An 8,757-nucleotide genomic window follows, 5' to 3' on the forward strand; every position below is an offset into this window, starting at 1 on the left:
GACGTCACAGTGACGGGTGGGGTTAGGTGAGCACATTAAATAGCATTGGATGCAGCTCAGATTGCACAGCACCAGGTCTGCATCCAGACCCCTCTCAAACTCTGACTGAGGAAAGTTGAATGTGCTGCTCAGGATATTTGCCTAATAAATGACATTAGGCCAATAATTTAAAACGTTAACAGATCTTTTTTTGCTAATGACATAAAATGTAATAAATTTGTATTTTAAAAATCTTTTCTTTTTTATTTATATTTCGTTATTTAAATCTTTTGGAAATATTTTTACACATCAAAGAGTGTGGTATAACGACCATCCGACAAGCTAATCCAGCAATAAACAGTGCTGAAAATGTCTCAAAATGCAGTATTTAAGCCTAATAAATAAATAGAAAATGAGGCGAATAACTGCAAAAAGGTTCACTTTTTTGGGAAAAGCAACCACCTCTTTCACCAGGCTGGCTACGGGCCTGACTAAAGTAACTTACTACAACATATATGAAATATTCTCTAACTTGCCTATAATAACTTAGATTCAACAATATGTGTCTTTCTTCTTTGGATAAAAATATTTAATACTAATTTTAAAAAGAGGAAAAATCAAGCGAATATTTGCATATTTTTGCAATAGTTTGCTTGAATTTAATTGTATTATCTTTTCATTGTCTAAATGTTCAGTGACTAAAATATTATTGTAACATATATCTGTTTAATAAATCTATTTTCTTAAAATGCACCTAATTACACAGCCAATATACACTGAGAAATGGAGGAACATACTCATTTTCAGATGGATGGGTAAAATGGAGGCTCTTCAAAAGTATGTGGTGACATAACCAATTTCTAATATGGGTTTCTAGAAACAAGTGATGTAACAACTTCCCTCTTGACATAAATCATCACCGATTTGCCAAAGAGCATAGAATCTAATATAACATATTTAACCATAGATTCTGTGCTCTTAACCTGTGTTAATTAAAAAGTGCTTACCTGTTGTCGAGATGGAGATTGGTGACCGGAAGTTCCAAAGGTGGAAGAAAGATGTGCATCTTTGAGTAAGCAGACATTTCACTGTCAGTAGACAAGAGAAGTGTGTCAATAATCGCAGAAATGTCCTCTTGGAGTATCAAATCACTGCTTTGTTCGCTAGATTTATCCAATATTCCGTTATTGGCCGCCGTTGAGACTCTCGCGAGTACTCGGCTCTGAACAGCTACCGTCACCGAGGATCATCGTGATTATTCTGGTCAAGAAGTGAGAGAAAAACACGTCCCAGATAAGGTAAAACCAAACGTTATTATACGACATCCAACAGTATGAACTTACTTAAAGAAACCGTACTTTTGAGTGTGTAACGCAAGCTTTAGGACAAACTACCGTTATTCCTCTTTAACGGACCGTTATGTTGCCTAGTTACGAGACCTGTCAATCATCTTCTCACGTCATCCTCGGCAGCGGGATAATTTTTCATTCAGAAATTAATGGCCAAACACATCTTTAATAAAGTTCACATTGTTGTTCCTGATAAAATATAACGTGGAAAATGTTGTTTAAATAGTTTTCCAGTATTCAAATCTTTACTGACGCTTTTCTACTACACTCTTATCCGCTTGTTAAGTGTGACGTCACGCGGAGCGGCTTCCGGGTCCATTTTTTAAGTTTTTTTTTACAGCATCAATGTTGTAATGTAATTAAAATACATTCAGTTAAATAAACGTTGGCATTCATTAGTTGCTCAAGCGTAAAACGAGATAAAAAGTCGTTTACTCGCACGCGCCCGTCAGAATCGGCTGGCTAGCGCAGAAGCTCCATTGTATATACTGGGGTAAAATAAACGCTCATAAATGGCGGGAAAATGTCATTTAATGCAGTGCTTCTTTTACAATCTGGGACCCACTTTATATCGGATATCACTCTGCAAGAAAACAAACCTTAAACGTGCCGGGTTTTGCATTGGCATACAGTTACAGCAGCTGAGTTATCGCTAGTTATCTATTAAGCATAACATCAGCTATATCAGTGCTGCAGAGCTGTAAAAGAGAAAGACTGACTGCGTCTGTTTACACAGATTTCAATAAAAGACAGCTTTTTTAATGTTCAAGTGTTCATACTTTCCTGAAAACATATTTTAAATTGTGATTTACCACCACTGACATGCTATTGGGCCTGTGATCACTGTGGTCTAGGCCAGGGGTCTTCAAACTGGGGGCCGCGGTCCCCTGGGGGGCCACCAGATGGCGCTAGGGGGGCCGCAAAAATTTTAGATAAGGGGTAATCAATGGGCCCACATGGTTGAATTTTGTGTCCCGCATCATCCTGAAGGTTAATATATTTTTTTATAATAATTTGAGCTCAAAAGTACTGCAAAAATTAAGCTTTATGCTTATGTCATTTAAATGCAGTTGACACTTTCGTGAAACAGGAAAAAAAGCACAGCGGCCCGCCTCTGTGCACGGGGACTTTTATTGAATAAGCGCTTCTGGCCGGGCACTTCCTGTTATTTTTGGCGCTTGTCTGCTGCACCTGACAGCGTTTACCTTTCACTTACGCTTACCTCTTTTAAGCTAAACAACTAAATGAATGCTCAGGTCTATTTACTGACAATATTTCAGTTAAAATACATGATCAATAAGAACATTATCGGAGGCTGAAAGCACTACCCTGTTTATGGCTTGCGTTCCTAAGTAATCGATCAGCTGGGTGCTGCGGAGCAAGCGCCTCTCTGCGCAGGCTTCACTCATGGGGAACAAATATCATTTTAAAGACACGGCACAACATTGCACCTCGTCCACAGTGCCACAGGCTTTACACTTTGCATTGTACAAATATCAGACGGTCCTCTTTGCAGCATGGCAAACAAACATATTAAAATTGTAAAGCAAAAAGTGCTGCAATAACAATGAATGGAGCTGTCATCACATCAGCGAGTTCTAAGAGTTTCACTCCTGTTACACTAATGACAGCTGGATGAGCTCTGCAGTGAACCTCTTACTCACATTGGTTCATAACTGGATGATTAAAAAAAAACTAAATTGTATACACCCTGAATAAAACCACTATAGCCTATAAAAATTATAATGTATCTGTTTGTGTTATGTTATAGGGCTAATTAATTATTAAATATTAAAATGTATTAGTGATCTCTGTATTTAATGGAGCTCAACATATCTGATCAAATTTTAATACTCTGAATATAAATGCATTTTTTTCAAGCTGTTCCACTTTTTCCCATATTCATTTGAGTAATTTAAATGTAATGTTCAGTATTATTATTAATAGAACAAACTGGTATGAACATTTTAAAGTCAGCAAAGCTTCTAAAATTAAGCAAAGTAAAACTTGTGGCTCTTTGAACTTGAATACCCAATTCTAGATTGCATTTAGGAAATTATTTTTTATCAGTGTAAGTCAGGATTGTCGACCTGAGTAAATTATGATGTGCACAAATAAAAGGAATAAAAATAAACAAAACACACTGAACCACTACAGCCTCCATTGTAGTATTGCTGGTTACAACAGTACAGTTAACTGTTAACAGGCTGATGAATGACAAAACTCTTTACACCTTCAAAGCTGTAAATCTTTAGATACATTTAGACTCTCAGCTGTAAGGGTAAATACAGAAGAGTCTAGCTGTGCATAGGCAGAAAAAAAGCATAAAAATGGCATAAAAAACTGTAAAGTGACGACTCGTACACAAAATATGGCTTGATGGAATCCAGTGAGAGCAGACCACAATGAACACTGCGCATGAAGATTTGATCAATAGACTGAAGCACTGAAACCATGTCAACTCAACTGACATCTTACAAAAATTAATCCAGATAGTGAATAATATACATTTATTGAATAATATATAATAATATAAATGTATTGAATAATACAATTTTAGAAAATTAAGTACAGTTGTTAATTTGAAGGGGTGGCGTGATATTTATTTTTTGGGGGTCCCCGAAAGAATTCGCCCTACACAAAGGGGCCCTCAGCTGAAAAAGTTTGAAAACCCCTGGTCTAGGCCCCCAAGCGATCTAGCCCCCAAGCAGTATGCGTCCCTTTTTTTTTTTCTATCAAAAGTGGTAACCCTAGGTTATCTATTGGTTATGTTTAAGGTTATGTCTAGTTTATGTATTTGGTTATGTTAAGAGTATGTTCAGGCTTTCATATATTGGTTCTGTTCAGGTTATGTAAGTTATGTTTAGGTTGCACAGAAATAACAATTAGAATATTAAGCTCATTCTAAGTGATTTTCAATGGAGAAATGAGGCAGTCAATTCATTTTCTTCCAGTCAGAATAGAAAGCAGCATATTTAATTATATAATTCTGGTGTTTTTTAATATTATTTTGCTTTGTAATTTATATTTTGCATAAAAAAAGACAGCTCTGCAGTGTTTCCTATCATGTCATGTGGATTTTTTTGCACTGTTGTGTTTAATTTGTCTGAACAGAAGGACAGTGTGGATGTTCAGACGAGCAAAAAACTTGAGGATGAGGAAGCGTTTGGAGAGGAAATGGGTTAAAATGTGAGCGTGAGTCAGACGTTCCCTGAGCACATGCTGAACTTTGCATTTAACTTAAGATGCTGAGCTGAATAATACAAAAATACATTAAAGTGCTCAGTTTTTATGATCAACAATAGATTACTGGGCTTGCAATGCAGAGGCCGTGGCTTCAGTTCTGTACTGATGAAATTTAAATGTAAAATCATTAATTCATTCATTCATTCATTCATTTTCTTTTCGGCTTAGTCCCTTTAATAATCCGGGGTCGCCACAGCGGAATGAACCGTCAACTTATTCAGCATATGTTTTACACAGCGGATGCCCTTCCAGCTTCAACCCATCACTTGGAAACACTTATTTACACACTTATTCACACACACACACACACACACACACACACACACTACGGACAATTTAACTAACTCAATTCACCTATAGAGTACCTGGAGGAAACCCACGGCAACGAGGGGAGAACATGCAAAGTCCACACAGAAATCCCCACTGACCCAAACGAGGCTCGAACCAGCGACCTTCTTGTTCTGAGGCGATTGTGCTACCCACTGTGCCACTGTGATGCCCATATAATATGATATTTTATATAATGATACATTATTAATATAATAAATATTAGCTTATAATAAACAATTTAGCCTACCCAATTCACCTATTCCGTATGTTTTTTTGGACTTGTGGGGGAAACTAGAGGAACCAGAGGAAACCCACGCCAACACAGAGAGAACATGCTAACTCCACTCAGAAATGCCAACTGACCCAGCAGGGGCTTGAACCAGCGACCTTCTTGCAGTCAAGCGATTGTGCTGCCCATGTAAAATTATGTTAACAAAAATCTAAATTTAAACAAAAATTTAGATGCATTAGAAAACATGTTAAAAGTGTCAAATATATCTTTAGATCCTTTATTGAAAAACATCTATCAACCCAATATAGACTTCCTTGTTTTTTGTGCATAATTCTGTGGAAACCTTGAAAGAAAACATTACGAGGTACAGTAGCAAGAAAAAATACTGATAATTGAAAAGAAAACAATCAATCAAACAAACAATCAAAAAAGATCCTGTTTTGTGTGAATAAGTGTGTGGAAACCTCCAGGAAGACTTTAATTTGAACTTTAAACTTTAATTTAGGCACTGCTGTTTTGTTTGTAACTCTAATAAAACATTTACATTATTTTCTCATTGTAGACGTGCAAATTTCAGAATTTTTTCCCTTCACAGTGAAGAATGCTTAATCATTTTATCAGCTCAGAAAACAGCAATACTACATGATTATTCATTCATTCATTTTCTTTTTGGCTTAGCGCCTTTATTAATCAGGGGTTGCCACAGCGGAATGAACCGCCAACTTATCTAGCATATGTTTTACGCAGCGGATTCCCTTCCAGCTGCAACCCATCTCTGGGGAACACACATACACTCTCATTCACACTTGTATAAGGACAATTTTAGAGAGGGGTCTGGATGCAGACCTGGTGCAGTGCAATCTGAGCTGCATCCAATGCTTTTAATTGGCTCACCTAACCTCACCCTTTACCCTACCCCTCACAGTGACATCACTAGTTCCATTTGAGTGCATTGTGTCTGACGTTGCATCACTGAGTGATTCAATCTCAGCTCGCATCATAAAGGCTGCATCCAGATACTATTGCAATTTTAGCTTTCCCAATTCACCTGTACCTGGAAACCGGAACACCCGGAGGGAACCCACGGCAACACGGGGAGAACATGCAAACTCCACACAGAAATGCCAACTGACCCAGCCGAGGCTCGAACCAGCGACCTTCTTGCTGTGAGGCGACAGCACTACTTACTGCGCCACCGTGACGCCTCAAGATTATTCAAACATTAATAAACAAATTTAAGATCAGTAAAATCAGTGCAACTATCAGAAGGTCATGCATGTAAAACAGAGCAATGATGTCATCAAATAAGCTAAAAATCCATAGTTATAATTGCTTGTTTTTATATGGAAACTATACGCATACGTATATGTAATGCAGCATGACAGATGGGAAATTATCATTGCGTGCATGTGTGGTTTAGCAGATAGACATGATGAAACATCATATAACAACTCTAAAATATATATACAGTTGTGATCAGAATTATTCAACTTTTAATATTAATAATTACAATTATTATTTGATTTTTTTCATTTTTTTAAATATTTCCCAAATAATGTTTAACAGAGCAAGGAAATTTTCACCGTATATCTGATAATATTTGTTCTTCTGGAGAAAGTCTTATTTGTTTTATTTCGGCGAGAATAAAAGCAGTTTTTAATTTTTAAAAAAACATTTTAAGGTCAATATTATTAGCCCCTTTAAGCTATATTTGTTTTCGATAGTCTACAGAACAAACCCTCGTTATACAATAACTTGCCTAATTACCCTAACCTGCCTAGTTAACCCTAATTACCCTAGAGAAGCCTTTAAATGTCACTTTAAGCTGTATAGAAGAGTCTTGAAGAATATCTAGTCTAATATTATTTACTGTCATCATGACAAAGAGAAAATAGATCAGTTATTAGAGATGAGTTATTACAATTATTATGATTAGAAATGTTGATAAATATTTGCTCTCCGAATTTTGAAACTTGGGAAAAATAAACCAGGGGACTTATAATTCAGGTGGGTTAATAATTCTGATTGCAACTGTACATGTATTTATTCAATTACAAAGTATTCTTTAAAAAAAGGAAGACAAAGTGCATCCCACTTTACGTAACATAACTGTGCATTGTAAATAAAGATGCATTTTCTTCAGAAAAAAATAATAATATTTACACAGATGATTTTTTAGAGTTAAGCAACGGTTACAGGTTTCCAACATTCTTCAAAATATCTTATTTGTTTTTAACAGAAGAAAGAAATTGAGTATATGATGACGGAATTTTGAGTTTTGGTGAACTGTCCCTTTAACTGCACTGTATATATGAATATACAGTATATTACAGTAACCGTCTATATAAAAATATGCATTTACAGTGCAGCCTTTCACAATTAGCGAATCGCGATGTTACAGGATTTACTGTGAGTTTTAAAAAAGTCATGGTAAGCAATTATGCTTTTAATGATAATGATATTTAAAAAGATATTACTAACCATCAGAAAATGTACCATGGTTTACCCTGATTATGACAACACTACTCAAAGCTGAAAGCCTGTAAGCTGTCACAAAAGGAGACGGGAGATGTTCATTCATTCATTCATTTTCTTTTCGGCTTAGTGCATTAATTAATCAGGGATCCCCACTGCGGAATGAACTGCCAACTATTCCAGCAAATGTTTTACGCAGCGGATGCTCTTCCAGCTGCAACCCATCATTGGTAAACGCCCATACATACTCATTCTCACACACACAAACACACACACACACACACACACACACACACACACTACAGCCAATTTAATTCATCAACTCCCTATACACACTAACACACTGATCATCATCAACAATAATAATAATACACACATATACTGCAGAGAAACACACACACACAAACACACACACACACACACACACACACACACACACACAGAGATCATCATCAACAATAATAATAATACACACATATACTGCAGAGAAACACACACACACACACACACACACACACACACTGATCATCATCAACAATAATACACACATATACTGCAGAGAAACACACACACACACACACTGATCATCATCAACAATAATAATAATACACACATATACAGCAGAGAAATACACACACACACACACACACACACACACACAAACACACTCTCTCTCACACACACACACACACACACACTGATCATCATCATCAACAATAATAATAATACACACATATACAGCAGAGAAACACACACAAACACACTCTCTCTCTCACTCACACACACACACACACACACACACACACACACACACTGATCATCATCAACAATAATAATAATACACACATATACTGCAGAGAAACACACACACACACACACACTGATTATCATCAACAATGATACACACACAGAAACTGCGGAGAAAGACACACTAAACAATAATAATAATACACACAATCACAGAAACAAACACACACACACACTCACAGCAGAGTAAAAAACACACAAACACACACACACTCACAGCAGAGAAACACACACACAGACACACACACAAACACTGCACAGAAACACACACACTGGTCAACATCAACAACAGCTAATAACCAGTAAATGAGTGGTTTTTTGCACTCTTACCGAGACGTT

At 36.5% G+C, this 8,757-nt stretch overlaps 1 protein-coding gene across 1 annotated transcript in view; it reads right to left on the minus strand.

The window, feature by feature from the left end:
- The window catches only part of LOC141378264 (serine/threonine-protein kinase pim-2-like), a 77,465-nt gene extending 68,708 nt beyond the window's left edge, over positions 1–8,757 (minus strand). The window contains exons 1-2 of the mRNA XM_087287541.1: positions 8,749–8,757; positions 987–1,067 (exon numbers count right to left, since the gene is read on the minus strand). The gene's annotated coding sequence lies outside the window, so the exon portion shown is untranslated. The remainder of the gene's footprint in view (positions 1–986; positions 1,068–8,748) is intronic.

This window comes from Danio rerio, chromosome 16, assembly GCF_052040795.2.
Source record: "Danio rerio strain M-AB ecotype USA chromosome 16, GRCz13ab, whole genome shotgun sequence".
Taxonomy (NCBI): Eukaryota; Metazoa; Chordata; class Actinopteri; order Cypriniformes; family Danionidae; genus Danio; species Danio rerio.